The following is a 19,247-nucleotide window of genomic DNA, read 5'->3' on the forward strand; positions in this document are numbered from 1 at the left end:
AGAATGTGCTGCCTTTGGTTTCGTCTTTTTGATCCGAAGGTTTTCTTCTTTAAATCAAATTCATACGATCTGAAAAAGTGGAAATGTATGAAATGAAATAGCCATTTCTTAATTTTTTTATTTAACTCGTCGATTTCTAAACAAATTAATCCTAATCATTTTTCTGATGCTTTATTTGTTTCATGCAGACGCGTGGCAAAGTGTGAGGTATTGTGCTCAAATTTGGAAGGTATCTGCAGTGTTGCCGATCGTTTGATGTTCTCGTCTACAAAAGCAGGTAATTTACTCAAATTATTTCTTGTTTCTATCTCTCTTTCTTGATTCTAGTCACTAAGGAAGCTGAAGATATAGGTTCTTTTCCGATGCATGACCCCTAGATGAAATTATAGGAGACTGAATTGTGTTAGAATTTCAACGTGCTGGATATTATAATTTGATTCATGTATTTTGCGAGTTCATCGTCGATCTGATCTCATACCTAGGAAATTTTTGTGGAAAGAGCACTTAGGAAATATTGCGAGGAAATGCAAGAATGTAGCTGCCAAGGCGACGTTAAAGCAACTTGAAAGTATTTTGCTCTCAAGGAGGAGCTCGCTGCTTTTTTGAGATAGTGAAAAGTTGAATAACACAACGCATCTTCGCGCAAAATACGAAAAAAAAATAATCTATACTATAAGCTCTCAAGCCTCCTAATTTTGCGAAACTGGTAACGCTTAGTTCCAGCGTTCTACCGGGCTGATTTTTATGATTTTTGCGGCTATCGACGGGCAATTGTCTCTAGATAAGCCAACTCTTTTCAGATTTTCAAAATATGGCCTAGGTTTTTTTATATTAAGTGGTAAAGTTGCGAATTCTCCCATTTAAACAATGTAAATTTATATTTTTTGTCATAGTTCGTTTTGAGCGTTCTACCGGGCCGATTTCTAAGTTTTTTGCGGTAATCGACGGGTAATTGGCCCTAGATGAGCCCGCTCTATTCAGATTTTGGAAATAGGACCAGGTTTTTTTTACAATCACGTTATAAAAGTGAGTGAATTTTCAGAATGCTCCGAGACTGCTACCGCTATGCGCGGGAGGATGCGCAGTGGTCGAGGAGGTTGCGCAGTAGCTGTGTAGCCTGCGCATCAGCTCTACACTTATCTACACAAGATTCGCCCCATTTGCCTCAGGTAGAGCGGTGGCCGAGTCGTCAAAGACGTCGGAAGCGTCCACCTTAAACATGGTGTGGGTTCGATCCCCGTCTCCCGAAACTCTGAATTATTACCTGCACGGAGAAAAAAGGACTGTCATTTTAATCGTCGCGACTGTTAAGGGAACAGCCCTTGGCTGTTAAAAAACGGCACAGCATCCTGGTTATTAAAATAACATTACCTTTGTCTGTTATTATAACAGGCGCTTTGCTGTCACATTGACAGTACATAGATGTAACAATGACAGCAAAATCTGCTCAACCTACATCAAATAGTATGTTACACTGACAGCGCAGCTGCTGGCGTAAACGCCGGTTCCCCATCAGATTGACGTTCACGCTGCTTTCGATTTAACAGCGACCGCTGCTGTCGAAAAAGCAGCGTCGCTGTTTTCATGACAGCCGGTTCGTCTTTGAATTTAAATCCACGTTGCTGTCGATGTAGCAGCGCTGCTGCTCATGTAAACGCAAATTAGCTTTTGAATTTTCATTCACACTGCTGTTAATGTGGCAGACACGATGCCACGCAGCTGTAAAAAACCATGGTCATACTTACATGCTTATGTAAATAGCTGATAATTGCTTAACTGGTTTCAAGTAAATGATACAAAAACCGTAGATAATATTCCGGTCAAAGTAACATTTACAGACTAAATCAGTTTCACAATGAGTTAATTTCACAAACATTTTAACAGTTTAAATGCACAAAAACACTACATTAAGTATACATCTTTGCAGTTCTCGGTTGGGCAGAATTGATCATGGCCTAGGGGTCGGCAACAAATTATGTGAGGTACATTTTAAACCCTTCCTCTCCACCGATTATTTTCTTTTTTCCAAATAACCCAACTTATCACTCGCGGCCTGGACAGATATTGCACATACACTGTATTACACATTGAAACACTTTACGTCATTAAGACAATGTAACGGTGTCACGTTGGCGTCATCAATAAAAAACAACGTAAGAACCAAACAGCCGATCGTGCTCATGAATTAAAAACACCAAAAATGTATTATAAAAGAGTTCAAAAAATTCTACCAAGATTATGATTTGCTAAATTATCATTTCATTTCATTTCAAAACAGCCTGAATTTCTTTGAACCAAAAAAAGGAAAAAATCACACAATGGAATTAGGATTCTGCAAAAACCCATCGGAAAGTATCGAAGACAGGGCTGATGGTATAATCTACAGGAAACGAAATCAAAAGCGTGCCTGCATATAAATATGTAAGGCACGCTAAAAATAATAATTGGATGCACTGGACGCAAACCTAATTGATTTGAGAGTGCGTGTAACGTCAAAGGTGAAATTGAAACCAAAAAACGCAAATATATAGCAGAAGAAATTCCGAGTTGAGTGGATTCATAATGATGCCTTACAAAATGACGTCTGCCCGCAACTGATTCCAGTGTGCCCAAATTTGATTATATCGTAAGAGTTACTTTCCTACGGAGCTACTAATTTTGCAGATCGCGCACTGAGTATCAAAACTAATCACTTTCTTCGCCAAAATTCACTCGCACACACAATTTGAGCACGATTTCGAAACGCAAACGCAAGACTTCTCCGACTCAAAACCACTGACTGTTGAGCAAACGAAATCCCTTTAAACAGTGATATGGCCGCCTCAGCGAACAGACTGGACCAGGACTGGACTGGACTGGAATGCGCAAACAACGCCGAGGGAAGAAACAGCCGTTAGAGTTCTGAGAATTTCCCTGACCGGGCCCTTTGTCAGATCGGCGCGCAAGCGCAACCCTCGAGAAGGAGGGTGGACAGTGGAGACTGGAGGGTAAGGACAGGTTTTCTGCGTCACCACTCGCAGCGGGGCGATCGACGACTGTTCATAACTGCGCATGCGCGCTGCGCCGATCGCGCGGGACTGGCTGGGATGGGATGCTCCGTGCAAAGGTCAGGATTTTACCGTCAACCCGCTGTTAAATGAGCATTCGAAAGGGCTGCTATTTCGACACCCTCGCTGTTGCTTTAGCAGATTATTTCTGCGAATTTAACGGCCTTCAAAACATTAGACCAACACCTACACGAATGTAAATTTAAAATCCAAACGAATGTCAAAATAACGTGTGGACTGTAAAATCAAAAGTCAATGACAGTCATTCCAAAAGCTTCAGGAACTGTTGATTTAATGAACCGCACTGATGTTAACTCAGCAGTCGTGTGATGATGGAATAACATACAGAATGTTATTTCAAAAGCATTAATAAGATGTTGAGCTAACAGATTTGCACACTTTTGTTTCAACATACTTAAAATGTTCAATTAACAGTCACGACAACTAAAAGAACAGAGAAACGTCAAACAAATTTAACATTCAATGCGACTGTTAAAATGACAGGTCTTTTTTTTCCGTGTGATTATCAATGTTCGTTGTTTTACTGCAATATTTCATCAAGTAGTCATTCCAAGACGCGTCCTTTAGACTTCAAAAAAATAATTTTGTTTCTTTATTCATCAAAACCAAAAATTATTTCATTCTAAAAGTAAAGTATACCTTATATCGTAATTTTTTAGGGGAAAAATAAAACTAACACCGATAGGAGGGTAAATATAGGGCCGCGAAGCGGCCCATTGATGGCGCGGAGCGCCTTCAGGGGGTTGGGCCGCGTAGCGGCCAGGGGGCGTAGCCCCCTAGTAATTACTAGGCGTCTTAAATGTAAACTTGTCTCTTATTGAGATCATTCTGAGTCTCAGTCCAAAAATAGGTAGGTAAACTCTCTTAAAATTAGTGTATCTTTCCTTACCGTTCACGGAAGAATTGGCATTATTAAAGAAGAAAATGAAATTATCGAACTATATGTAGATTTCATTGTACAGAAGAGGAGTGTTTGTAGAAAAGGGTGATACAAAAACAACGAAAAGTGTCTAACCAAAACCAAAGCCATGACTATGTAAGGTTTGCAAATTGAACAAACGTAGTTCTGAGAGTAAACTATCTAAAGTTTTAATCTTTAAGTTTTGGACTCGCAATTATTCAATTATTATTTAACTTTACGTATTTTCCCTTTATTGACTCAGAATGAGCAAACTGCGGGACCCTATTTCAGGTATGTTTGCCCTTTTCATCTGCATGCGCATACAACAGCTAGAATTTCTGCGCATGCAGAAGAAAAGGGTATACTTACTTATTTGGAACGAGATCTAGCGACTTATTCCTAGAGTATTGGAGAGTGTCTCCCTCTGGAAACTCAAATTCCAATTTTTTGCAGGCTGATAGTCAAATCAGGCATTTCATCAAACACTCGTATGTTGCATAGTCAAATCCTGAACACTTATCAATTCTCACATGTTCTTTATGAGAATTCATGAGTGCTTCAGTGCCTTAACAGGAGATATTGATCAAAATATCAGCTTTCCTTAACTCAGACTCGGTAAAATTTTGAACATAATTCTTATTTTCAAACTTTTAAATAACCAGTATTTTACGGAGCACCTAGCACTACAGTAGCAATACATTGAACCTTACTCATTGCCATAAACGCTGGAAATATTTATGACTTTTACTCTTGATGGAATAATGGTTTATATCTGCTTAGAAATTCGAAAAAAACGTCTAATTGGAGCCTTAGCTTGCAACAGATTCATCTTGACAAAAACAACTCCTTAAAAAAATACTCTAAGCATTATGGCACCTCCTGCTTAGGACGACGTTATTTTTATCAAAATTGAATCACTTTTGAAGCTCAAATATGAGAAACAATGGATGTGCATTCTGTGACACTCGAAACTGCCTTATCAGAATCTCAAGGGACCTATTATTTACCTGAATCGCGGAACGAGACCTCTCCAGGCCTCCACCTCTTAAAAAATTCAACATTGGATAAAGAGGGGGCTCCATGGAGGAAATGTATAACTTGGCTCTTGCGTAATTTTGGAAGAGCTATGGAAGGCATTTTTCTTCACCCATGGCTCCTCAGAGCCGGCTCACGTCTTAAATATAAAACCATTCCACGTGAAAAATTCACGCTACTTAAACTTTTCACTTACTCTCCACGAAGCTTTCATGCAGCCTCAGTATTTTCGGAGGCCTCCTTCCCATGAGTTGACATAAAATGTCATTAAGTTATATTTATGACTGTATTCCTGTCCTCGTATTATTATCTTAAGATCATTGCTTACTTCATTTTATTGTCCCTACTTTACAGAAGTCTAACGAAACACTGTAATTCAAAAACAAGGAAGTGAGGAGGTATGAATTATCGCAGTATCTCCAGATCTAATAAATATTCCCGAGTGAATTTCATTATGTTCGAAAATATGAGTACATTCCAACTAACCATTATTAAATTTTATCTCTTCGTTTATTTCATACGATATTCCCGTCCAATTTTGATAAAAATGAATCATCCCCATATTATATATTATAATATGTATATGTATAATTCCGTAAGCCTTTTATTTGCGTCAAAATTCAGCGCGAACCGCCGGGCCGATCCGTGCGCGGGTGGTACCGCGTTTGAACGGTTAGAGATAGAAAAACGAAACTTTGGGAATGTTTCTATCTTAAAGGGGTCCATCTTCTAGGGGGGTCAAAATTTTTGTCCCCCCCTCAGGGGGGCGCGGGGGCCCCCAACTTTTTTTTTTCAAATGGTAACCCCTATCTTGTGATACATCATTAGAAAGAACATAAAAATCTAAGAATTTTGGCGCAAACCGCAAATCAATATCTTAATTTTTGACCGAGTTATGATAGGTCAAAGGTCAAATTTGACCTATTTTCAAAAAATCATATCTCCGGTTCAAATTATCGTAAAGAAAAAAATAAAACGGGAAAATTTACCAAATTGTAAGCACTTTAAAGTAAAAATCACAGAAATTACTTCAAACTAATTTTAAGGGGGCTTTCGGATCCCCAAATACGTCATTTTAAAGGTCATACTATATTCTCGCGAAATGAGCCAATTTCTCCTTACTTTTCCTCAACATTATCTTAGTAAGTTCAAAATTAGTTCAAAATTGCGTTTTCAAGTCCCCAAATTTCGAGCAAAGTTTAAAAAAATGAAATTTAAATGGTTGAATTGAATTACCTTAAATTTCGTTTTTTGAACTTTGCTCGAAATTTGGGGACTTGAAAACGCAATTTTGAACTAATTTTGAACTTACTAAGATAATGTTGAGGAAAAGTAAGGAGAAATTGGCTCATTTCGCGAGAATATAGTATGACCTTTAAAATGACGTATTTGGGGATCCGAAAGCCCCCTTAAAATTAGTTTGAAGTAATTTCTGTGATTTTTACTTTAAAGTGCTTACAATTTGGTAAATTTTCCCGGTTTATTTTTTTCTTTACGATAATTTGAACCGGAGATATGATTTTTTGAAAATAGGTCAAATTTGACCTTTGACCTATCATAACTCGGTCAAAAATTAAGATGTTGATTTGCGGTTTGCGCCAAAATTCTTAGATTTTTATGTTCTTTCTAATGATGTATCACAAGATAGGGGTTACCATTTGAAAAAAAAAAGTTGGGGGCCCCCGCGGCCCCCCTGAGGGGGGGACAAAAATTTTGACCCCCCTAGAAGATGGACCCCTTTAAGATAGAAACATTCCCAAAGTTTCGTTTTTCTATCTCTAACCGTTCAAAAGTTACGAGGGGGGGTACGGACTTTTGGGACACCCTGTATAATTTTGAACCAAATCTTCTGCCATCGAATACGAAAAATCCTGGAGAATTTAAGTTTTATGTTGACCAGCTTCTCGAAAGAAAAATAAAATTTCTAAGGAAGTCTGCAACGTCGCAAAAGGAGAAACGTCGTCTCTCATTTTGCCCAAAAATATATACGTATAAAATTGAAGGCATTATGACTGGCCTCTCTCAACTTATATTCGCCTGCAACGATAAACAATGGGACGCGTTTGCCACGGCGCCTTGATACAACTATACAACCTCGACGGATGTCCGTATTGCGTTCAAAAAATTGAAGGCGTTTTGACCCCCTGCTCATACTACCTGTAGTTGATTCGATCGATAAACGCGTTGGTCGGCAGTGACGGGGACTTGATGCATTTTTTTAAACTTGATGGATGTCCATATCGCACCGACTGAAATGCGAAACCACGTATCTCCAGTGCGGTGTTTCAAAATTTCAGTTCTTAATTCATCCCTTCAATTTTAAGCTTTAGTATTAATATATCTGAATATATTAAATTTATCAGAATCTCTTTCATTAACATCGTAAATGCTCTGTCGAAACGAATATGGTAAATCACGCACCAGTCGCATTTCGCCACGCCGTTCGATGCGCCGCAAGGAGGGGTTGCGAAAAACATGCCCGACGCGCGATCCCCGTATTTTTCCCGACCCCGCGGCACCGGGACGGTCCCGCCGGCACCTCCGACGCCCGGATCGGCACGACCGTCGCGGCGCAATTTCGAAACAGAAATCGGGCTTACGGCATTACATATTAGGACTAGGGGCCTGTGGCCGCTACGCGGCCGCCAACCACTGAAAAAGAAACTACACGTAATAAATAGCAGAACAACCATGTTCAAGTTATTTTAGAGATGAATGGATTCAAAGGCCGACGGGTGGACGCGAATGAAAGCGTATTTATCTCTGATTCCAACGGTATGCACCAATTTTTATGTTTGCTTTCGATCACGGTTTTTAAAAAGCTACACACACTTTTTCTGAAGAGTTTCCTTGCAGTTTCCGAAATGATCTCAAATCAAAGCGTCGAAAATTTCGACGTGATATTTTCGTTCGTTCTGTTTTCTTTTTGTTAAACCAAAATTAATTCTACGCGAATCAAGTTTCAGAATCCCTGCACCACTTAAACATCGTCCGAGTTTCTGAATCGTTGCAATTAAGATACATATTTGCCTTTAATTGTGGTACAAAGCGGCAGGGGCCGTCCAAAGAAAGACGCGTGGTCCTAGTTTTGCGGCAATTTTAGCGTTGCGCAAGCCAGGGAAGGGAGCGCGGAGCGCGGTCGAGTGTCGAGTCATTTGGCGCAATGCGTGAAGTATTCCAGTAGTCTTGCAGGCGCTGATATAAGTTTGACGCCTACCGCACCGTATTTGGCGCTTCGAACTCGCGTTTAGGATAATCGCGGCATCGAACGACGGGGCTTAAAAGGCCCATGTTCTGTTTCGACGCCGTATGAACATTCCAACGTTGCCTCATTTCTCCCGATAAAATTATTTCTGAGAAAAATTAGGAAATTGCTAAATGTTCCCTCTTTTATGTTGAACGGACCATGTAACAGGTACGAATTTAAGCATTTTGATATATGATTCTTCACCAAAATTTCACGTAGAATATGATTTGCGCGACGAAAACTACTGAAATCAACTTCTAGCTAAGATATTAACGTTTTTATTGTTCGTTGGTTACGGGAACTTTGAATTGCCCGGTCACAAGAAAAACAAAACACCACGCGAGTCAAATTGCGCACTACAACGGCTTTAGCAAACTACTCAGCGAGCATTGTTCCTTTCGTAAACTGTGTTGTTGAAGGTGTGCACAACTTTAGCTCAGCGTCAAGATTGAGGTTGCCATATTTCTACATTACTGAGACTATCATACTGACGTTTGGCGTACAATTTAACCCAAGTAAATTATTCTTTCTTCCATGAGCGGACTGGTGAAAATTATACTTGAAAAATGTTATTATCACGGTTAGGAGTTAATCTAGGGTTAGCATTTCAATCCCTCAAGCTCGACGTTGCGTGATCGATTTCGTCGTTGCCTATTGGTGTTCACATCGTGAGCCGGTAATCCTGGGATCGAAGGATTGCGGACATTTTTCTGCTTTTTGTTTACAAATTTTTTTCAATTTTTTCAATAAGAAAGTATCTAAAAATTAAGATAGTTTTAAATAAATTACGTTGAGTATGACAGGGATTCAGTCTGCTGCTGCCAAGTCGCAAAAGGAGATCCGTGGCTTCGCACTTTGGTCATCGATTTGTTTATACCTCGTTCAAAAGTTGATCTCCGAAATTGCCGTTGTGCGAATATCGTTAATTTTCGTAAAATTTTGGAGTACGCGTCCGCCTTATATCCATCCACGGCAATTTCCATGACGACACACGCCTCGGGCAGCCGAATTATCAGCTGACTTAAAAAAAGCGCCCGGAATTAACGAAAAATCGCGCATCTCCCGACGGGACCAACGGGACAACCGTTTTTCCCGAGGGGGCGAGGGGGGCGGGCCGGCACGCCGGCCGATCCCTATATTTTTCCCGCCGTCGGGGGACCGGGACGGTTGAGCCGGTACCACCCGCGCACGGATCGGACCCCTCGGTTCGCGCTGAATTTTGACGCAAAGAAAAGGCTTACGGAATTATATATGGTGATGATAATGATACGGAATTATATATATGGTGATGATTCACAGAACAGGAAGTTCAAAGATCAACTTTTGAATGAGATATATGCAATGCTATGATCAAAGTGGGAAGCCACGGATCTCCTTCTGCGACGTTGCAGAGGCAGTCTCCCTGCCATACTCAACATAATGTATTAAAACGATCTTAATTTTTCTTCTCCTTCGGCAGAATATTCGGTATATATTTCAGGCTATATATAGTTGGTTTCTTTCTCATTGAAAAAAATTAACAAAATAGTGAACGAAAAGCAGGAAACTTTTCACAATCCTTCGATCCCAGAATTGCAGGCTCGCGGTGTGAACACCAATTGGCAACGAGGATATTGATCGCTCAACGTCGAACTCGAGGGATCGAAATCCTAACCCTGGATTAACTCCTAACCGTGGTAATGACGTTTTTAATGAATAAATTAAACCTTTCCGCTCATGGAAGAAGGAATAATTTACTTGGGTTCAATTGCCCCTCAAACGTCACTATGACAGTCTCAGTAATATGAAAATATGGCAACCTCCATCTTGACGCCAAGTTCAAGCTGTACATACTTTGAGCAGCACAGTGTGGGGAAGAAACAAGGCTCGATTGAGTAGTCTGCTAAAGCCGTTGTAGTGTGCAATTTGACTCGCGTAGGGTTTTGTTTATCTTGTGACCGGGCACTTCAAGTTTCCCGCAACCAATGTACAATAAAAATGATAATATCTTAGCTAGAAGTTGATCTCGGTAGTTTTCGTTGCGAGAATCATGTTCTGCGTAAAATTCTGTTGAAGAATCATACATTAGAATGCTTAAACTCGTTACTTGTTCAATGGCCCATTCAATCTAAAAAGCGAACATAGAAAACTTTCATAACTTTTCTCAGAAAAAACATTTTATCTGGAGAAACGAGGCAACGGTGAACTGCGCATGCGGCGTCGAGACACAACATGAGTATTTTAAGCCCCATAGCTCGATGCCGTGATTATCCTAACGTGAGTTCGAATAATCGCGCCGAACACGTTGTGGTCGGTGTCAAACTCATATTGGCGCCTGCAAGACTGTAGGAATACTTCACGCACTGCGCCAAACAGTGCGGTCACCGGTCGGCGTCGGGCGCATATTAGCGCCTACAAGACTGCATGAATACTTCTCACATTGCATCAAGCGCAATGCGAGAGTCATTTGCGATAACTATTCAATCACGGGTACAGACACATCGCCGCTAACGGGGTTGAAGGCGCATCACACTGTGAAGATGACTCGACACTCGATTGCGCTCTCTTCCCTGGCTTGAGTGACTCTAAAATCGCCCCATAACTAGGACCATGCGTCATTTCTTTTGACGGTTCCAGCTTGGTTTTTACCACAATTAAAGGGTAAATATGTATCTTAATTGCAACGATTCAGAAACTTGGACGATTTTAAAACAAGGCAGCAATTATGAAACTTGATTCGCGTAACATTAAATTTGGTTTAATAATGAATAAATTAATAAATAAAATAAAAAAAAAAACCAGGACGAACGAAAATATCGCATCGAAATTTTTTGTGATTTTAGTTTAGATCATTCCGGAAATTTCTCGGAAACCTCTAATAAACTGTGTGTGGGCTAAGTGAAAAACAACTTAATCAGCTAAAATACACATAATAAAAGAACAACTTAATTTGGGGAAAAGGCTGCAAAAAAAGTACAAAGGATAAACAAAACCCGGAACGTTTCAAAATACATTACAGTTACAATTTCATTTTCAACCGGAAAATAAATTAAAATGAAAACGAGCCGTCGCTACGCGGTTACCGCGAGACTTGAGTCTCGGTCTCTCGGTTGTTCTTTTATTATGTGTGTAGGCAGCTTCTTGTAAAAAAAAAAAAAAAAAAAAAAAAAAAAAAAAAAAAATCGATTAAAATTAAATATGCATGGGTAGATATTTACAAAGTTGCAATCGGAGATAAGAACACTTTTTTCCGCGTCCAGGCGTCCATATTTAATTTTATTCACGGCAGGCGTAACGAGATAACTATTCGACCATGGATGTTGGCGTATTACCGCCAGCCGGATGGAAGGCGCGTCACACTGCAAAGATGACTCCACCGCGTTCCATTCCCAGGCTCGCGCGACGCTAAAGCCACCGGTAAACTAGGATTATGTGTCATCATTCATGACCCCTTGCTCCGTTTTTTACCATAATTAAAGGGAAAATATGTATCCTCATTGCAATGATTTAGAAACTCGCATGATATTTAATTTTCTTTTTGTTACGTAGAAAGAAAATAGAATGATGACGACAATATCGCGTCAAAATTTTCACTGCTTACACTTAAGATTATTTAAGAAATTCGAGGGAAAAACTGTGTGTAGCTTTTTAAAAACGGTGTTCAAAAATGAAACATAAAAATTGGTGCATAACGTTGCAATCGGAGATAATTATGATTTTTTTTCGCGTGCACCTGTCGTCTTTTGAATGCATTCATCTCCTTAATAACTTGAACGTGGTAGTTCTACTATTTTTTACGTGTAGCTCTTCTCATTGGTTGGAGGCCGCGTAGCGGCCACAGGCCTCTAGTGTCAATATATTTTTTTACTTGTCCGTCGAAGAAATTGTTTTGAGTAATCAGCTGTTTAAAACCAAAATGCTCAATTTTATCGATCAAACTAAGCCAATCTACCCAATCCATCACAGTACGTCCCCATTATTATCTGTCTATCCTAATTCATCCCTATTCAACCTATTTTATTTCGACCATCCTTATTAGTACTTTTTTTAACTTTAATTTTAACCAATCAATAAAAAGTTTAATAATGAAAATGGTAATTAGCTTTTCGACTACTCCGTAACTTTATGCGAAAAGAGAATGAACGCAACAGCCCAGCCCACCAATGTTTACCTAAAGCGAATGTACGGTTTTTCAAAAAATATAACATTAAGACTCCTCGTAGTAAATAATATGAGTAAGTATCCACTATTTTATTGTCGGACTCGACAAATTTCAATACACTCTCCTGACTGGCAATCCTAACAACAAGTCAAACGATTTCCTCTTAGAGGCTACCCTATCAACCAAAAAAAAAGCAAATCGTTCCAATTTTTTTTATTTTTATTTTTAAATTCAGAGGATTTGTTATAAACGGCGTTCGAATCGGGAGCTGCGAAGCAGGCAGCCTAACCACGGCATCATTTGTATGAATGAAAGTTTTGGCAGGCGCTTTAAGGGATCCTCGGGGAGCCCCCTTCTTCTCCTGCCCCCACCCCCGCCCCGTCCTGGGAGAGTAACGGCCGCTCGGTAGCGATTCCGAGCCGCCAACTCCGCCGAGACCAACAAAACGTAACTCTTTAACGTATCAAAACCGAATTCCCGAAAATGATCAATTGAATCGGCCGCCTCATGATTCCCCCTTCCAGGACCTTCACCTCCACACCGCACTGTGCTTTGAGCTTGGTGAGATATCGGCTCAGGCTCACCGTAAAAAAACTCACTTTTTCCCAAGCTCCTACATAAATATTTTTTTTTAGAGATCCCACACTAACAATCTAAAGAATGTGCGTGGTTTCACGATAACTGGAATAGTTTCGTCGCCGTAACAGACAACACGTTTTTTGCTCATACTTTTAGTGGTAATGATAATCACTCGAATTTTTTCCTGTTAATCTACACAAGGTTACGTGCTATAACGCTTTTCAAAGATTTATCTATCTACTTTTCAATTTTAAAATATAAAAATGGTCGAAAATGTGCTGTCTGTTACACGGTAAAAAGTGTAAAAAAAAGAGAGGCAGAGTTAGTTAAAATTAGTTTAGTTAATCTCGTAACAGAGTTAGTTAGATTTAAGGCGATTAAGATAGGTCATGGGCTATACTTTACTAAATGGAAAAAATGATTATCTATTATCATTTGCATGGTCTAATCTTCTAATATTTATATATATGGTGAGTATAATTGATGTGTACTAAGTTTAAAACAAAAAGTGAGTTTAGTAATTTTTATGTTAGAATTATCCTATAGTATTTTTGTACCATTGTATTTTAGCTCACTCGATGAGAAGTAGATAGATAAATCTTTGAAAAGCGTTATAGCACGTAACCTTGTGTAGATCAATAGGAAAAAAAATTGAGTGATTATCATTACCACTAAAAATATGAGCGAAAAACGTGTTGTCTGTTACGGCGACGAAACTATTCCTGCAGTTTTCGTGGAATCACCGCATGTAATCAAGTGAAGACGAAGTCATATGAGCAGGTTAACGGTGTTTTCCGCCCAATGATGGTTGATAAGCGAGTTGTTCGGCAAAAAATCAAGTAAAATTCGCTAAATGATCATTGAGCAATGTTTTCATAAGTTCTCCAAGGGCGCTCAACCAGATTACATTTTGCAATACGGCACTACCGTTTCTGTCTCATCCATAAAATCACCTACCTTCACAGGAAAACTATGTTATATACATTGTCTCCAGAATGAGCTGGACATAATAGGTGCTAATTGCAAAGTACTCTCGTAACGCGTCTTATCTACAATTTGTTGCTCCCCTGGCGTAAGGGCGCTTCTAGATTGACGCATGAGCCTCAAAAATCATTGATTTACATGTGAAATAGGGCTCAGGGCTCATGTGGAAATAGACTGATTTACTGGCTACGTCATTCGATATAATATCTAACCCTTGGTTCAAATATAAACAAACACGGAACCCTGTTTCTGATTCGCGCCCATTCGCGTTCTTTGCGCAATGCTGGTAAAATACGTCCAAGTGTTTCTTACAATCGAACGTCCTTGTGTTTAATGAGGGTTTAATTGCGATTTAGGACCGGTCAATGACTGAATTTTAACAAATTAACATAATTAACTCCTAAAGAATTCGTACATGGACGTATTTCTGTTAAACGGAACTAAGCGCCGAATTAAGTTCCTTTTAAGGATTTTAGAATCCCGGATAGCGCATTCTGTAAAACGGAACTAAGCGGCATGGATAAGCATTGCGAGTATAGGACGGAAGGAGCATCCAAGCCCCCCTCCCCCCTATGGCGCTTAGTTTCGTTTGATAGAAATACGTCCACATGAGGTTATGTTTGTTTGTTATGATTTGAACCAATATTTCGATGTTATATCGAATGACGTAGTCACTAAATCAGTCCATCGAGACACGCCCTTGCGTCAGAGGGACAACAAGTTGTGTGGCATAGAATTTAGGGGCGCATCCGGTCATCCATTTTCCCCCAAACATGTTTGTTTCATATTTTCGCCCTCCATAGTCCATACTTTCAATAGAGATTTTTTTTTTTAAAGCTGCTTTTATCTGTAACCGAATTTTGGCTCTTTTCTCGGGATTGACCCCGTGTGCGCGACTCCCTTCCCTCAGCCGTGCTGTCCCTCCCCACGCTCAAATTTTAATCAAGGGTCCTAAACCCCACCTCGGCGGGAGCACTTTTTCGTGGTCCCGAATTAAATTTGGCGTGCTGGAGTTCATTTAATGTGTGAGTGTGCGCGCTCACAAACCCACCCCTACAATGATTCAGTGTTGTAGAATGAGGGATGTCTCTTTTTGAGTGCCGTTTCACACAATATGATCGTTTGAAGGCTTCACTGCGGTAAAGATCATCGCGCTCAAATCGTTTTGGGGTGGATGATTGATGCTGTAATGTAATTGTCGTTTGCCCGGTGGGGGTCCCTCATTTCCCTGAAAAATCTGAACCGTAAATCTGTGTCACGCCGTATTTTATTTGTATTGGGATCTAAATCCTCTCAATCAAATATCATGTGTAGGCCCGCGCTGACTCATTGTGATATAATAAAATATTTCAGGAGCTGTAAAGAATCCATCACGTGAATCACATTGTTGAGCACGCTGTCTGAAAAGTATGCTATCAACCTGTAATTGATTAAAGTTATTTGATTGGTTATGTATATCATTATTTTTTTATTTTACTTCATACACAGAATTCGATAGAAAAATGGGGGAAATAACATAAATGTCTCTTTCTAGTAGTTTGATTCAAACATGAATACATTTTTCGAATACCTACGTGTGCATTCCCTGCTAGAGCTCTGTCCCACCTTCTTGGAGGGCAGGGTTTTTACAGGTGTAACTCGAGTATGTAAAATGGTCACAATAAACTCATTAAAGTTTCCATGTATTGGGCTTTATCTCCCAGATTTTAAAGTAATCTACGCATGCATAACATGTTGACGGTTGACAATGTCTTTTGTCTTCCTTTATGGCTATTGAAATTAGTAAGTACGATCTCACAAAAGCAAAACAGATATGAGTCAGTTTTTGCCTCCATTTTTAGAGTTAGGCAAAAGTACGAATGAAAATTAGTTGTGAATCAGGATTTTACCCGGCGCGTGGTAAGTCGTGCCTATGACGTTACGTCATCTATGAATGCATTATACATAGAGGATTACTGTGTTTGGCCCTCATTAAAGGGACGCATTTAAATCAAGAGGAACTACATCCATTCTGACTTGAGGTCTGTCGTACACGTTTTCTTATGAATCTCAGAGCCCTTGTCAGAATGGATATAGTTCCATTCTGATTTAAATACATCCAAATGAGGCTTGCAAAAACGAATTCAAAAGAGCAACAAGAGAGGTCTGTCGTTTTTGCCTTCATTTTTGAGTTTGGTAAGATTGCACACGAAATTAAGTCATGATTCCCCGTTACAACTAAAATTTTACCTGGCATTGTACTTTAAGCGTCACCAACGTCTTCAACGTGACGTATTTTCATTAACGCATCCAGAACTCCGGAAATAACTTTTTCGTTGCAATGGATCAGGTTTTTTTTTTTTTGTCTACGTAAAGGGGATTGAAGACCATCATCTGTACTTGGATACACCATTTCCCACCTTCCCAGCAAAACCACTCGGGACCCGCGAGAACTTTTTCATCTAACCCCATCAAAAATATGAAGCGGGTATTGTCTTGTGTCTTCCTGAAGGGCTCTTCACTTGGCAAAAAAGTGAGATCCTCCCCAGGGTCCGGAAGAAAGTCGACGTGGAGTCTCGGGCGGGGCTCAGGAGCGGATTTTTAAAAACACGTCGCATCCATCAGAAATCCTTTCAGCATGATTTAATAAATTCATCCGGGAGTTGACACGCACGCACCCAGATCGAGTCGCAAACGTCTCTCAGCTCCCGGAACGGATCGTGAAAGGAAGGAGGGGAGGGGGTGGTTTACCGGGGCCCCGGAATTTTTTGTCACACAAGCGGTTCCGGCGTGCGTTTGAAAACACGGCGGGCTGAATGAGGCATTCAAAACTTTTCATGAATATGAAATTCTTGCGAAAATATATTAATTTATGAAAAAAGAACGACTGCTCGCTCTGCTTGCCCGCTTTGTTGCCAGACATGACGTAAATGAAAATGTTTGGACCGAGCATCTCAAAGTCCGCGCCAACCAAGTTTACGCACTTTTAGACTTCGATAGAAGATCCGCCATCTTGCTTCTTGCATTTACACACTGACACAGATAGGTGCTTTAGTGTGCGCCCATGTACTTTGTTTCCTCTTTTGTTACACTCTGTCTGTTCAGCTTGCCGTAATTCATAAATATAAATACTTGAAGAGTGAAAATGAAAGGTAGGATTTCTAGGTCGGATTCATAATTGGATTTGTCACCCGTGAAATAGTTCCCAGGATTCTTTAAGAGGTGTGCGGAGCAAACGTTAAAATCGACGGCGTCAATGAGTGGTAAATTTATTGCAATACATTAGCTATGCGATAAACAATATCACGATAAAATCAAGCGCTGAAAACTTGTAAGCAATTGATTATTCATCAGCTCAAGAGTCTTATGGGTCGAACATATCTGGCGTTCACATTAGTATTTATCTTCATATGAAGTAACTTATGAATCAAATTAACCGTCAAGTAGATAAAACGCTGTTTATTTTTCTCACTCAATATTTGGTCGAGTGATTTTGCCGCATTTTTATTTGCAAACTTGTAAAATGTTTCTTTTAAAAAAAATAGAGCTCTAATCGTGAACCTAGAAGGAATTAAAGTTGCGGAATGTTCGCATATTTATTTCTGCGATAGAGAGATCTACTTCGATTAAAAGTGCCTCAAAGTTCTAGTGGAAGTTATATTTTGACTTTTCCTAGAAAGTTACCGGTTTTTCGCATTTTCTTCGAATCCCAGTTTTTTTCAATAATCATTCTTTTTTAGGGAACTAGGTGTTTTTGTATATTTTTTATTTAGAAGATCGGAATCCTTTTTGAAACAACTGGCATTCTTTCGTGGGAAATATTCAATGGAAATTTCTTTTGATACGAATGGTACTTTTTTCCATATTGGCTACCCCAATGTCGAGCGCTAGTAGTAGGAAATTATCATTGCCAGTGTTGAATTCCTGTCAGTGTTAATTTTAAGGTCATAATATTTATTCCGAACAGTGGTAATTTTCGCAAGTTCGCAACCATGCTTTCCTCAATTTAAATTCGTTAAAAATTACCGATTTCCGATGAAGCAGCCTGCTCCGATACATATCGATTATTCTACATATTTAAATCGATGAAAGCAACTGTTGCCAACTTTTTAGGAGTACTTGCTGATTATCTCCGATTCAACATGCTAATTTATGATCCCGTTGCGCCGTGTTACATCCCAGATTAGTTTCAGGAAATTGCACCTCCGTGTTCAGTAAATTCTCTAAGCAGCGATGTAACTGAATACGTTAACAGGGTTACTGCTCTATATGGGACGGTTCAAGTGTCAATAGGATTATTTTTAGTTCGCACTCACAGGAAAATTGATAATATGTTCAGCCATATCTTCTTTTAGAAAACCTGACTAAATACAGTCGTAGGCTACTAAGATCAGGCGTAGGGAAATTAACATTGCGATGAAATGATCTTCTCCGCAAACGAAGCATTTTATAAAATCAAACGATCCTATCATACGAGCAAAAAAACATCAATTAAATTATATTCAGCGGGATTCTATATCTCAGAAGCAGGAAGTTTCTATTATTATATATATTATATTAATTAAGAATTGGACTATCGCTAGTAACAACAAATAAGTGTAATTTGAAAGGGTTTAAATCAGCTCTAAAAACCAAAATCCCAAATGAGAAAATGTCCGACGTGGTTTATGAAATCCCATGCAAAGGGTGCCCAGGGGTCTACATTGGGCAGACTTCACAGTATGTACATAAGCGCCTTGACGGACACAAGTTTAATAAGCATGAAAAAACGGCACTAAAGCAGCACGTAAAAGAAACAAACCATCAATTTGATTATGATAACACCAGAGTGCTAAAACAAGAGAAAAATGAGCAGGTCCGTTTAAATTTAGAAGGGTTAAGCATCCTTAAAAATAACAACGCTCTGAATTCACGGACAGAATTTTCCCATTTTGAGGATTATTTGGTAGGCACCGATACCTTTTAATTGTTACCCATTGTTTTGTCGACCATTTATTAATAGCTGTAACTCAGGCAACAATGTTTGTAATGTTCGTTAGATTGTACTATCTTTTCCTCTCTTCCCTGACCGTGTTGGTTCGGAGGACTAGGTGTTTATTTCTCGTTTTTCCTTGTTTTGTCGCCTCAGTCTCTGCCTGAAGATGGTGCGAATAATAAGCCCCGAAACGTCGCATTAAAACATTTTTTGTTTAAAATAAATAAAACGGTTATACAACTCATGAAGTTCGCTTTATTATATTAATTAAGATTACATATACATTCTATTGTGGACTCGAAAAGTCAATTCATCCCTAAAAAGTTCATCTTGAAAAT

At 39.4% G+C, this 19,247-nt stretch overlaps 1 protein-coding gene across 1 annotated transcript in view; it reads left to right on the plus strand.

The window, feature by feature from the left end:
- The window catches only part of Ccn (cellular communication network factor protein Ccn), a 470,858-nt gene that overhangs the window by 105,014 nt on the left and 346,597 nt on the right, over positions 1-19,247 (plus strand). Inside the window, exon 3 of the mRNA XM_072299014.1 lies at positions 189-277. The gene's annotated coding sequence lies outside the window, so the exon portion shown is untranslated. The remainder of the gene's footprint in view (positions 1-188; positions 278-19,247) is intronic.

Source organism: Bemisia tabaci, chromosome 3 (genome assembly GCF_918797505.1).
Source record: "Bemisia tabaci chromosome 3, PGI_BMITA_v3".
Taxonomy (NCBI): domain Eukaryota; kingdom Metazoa; phylum Arthropoda; class Insecta; order Hemiptera; family Aleyrodidae; genus Bemisia; species Bemisia tabaci.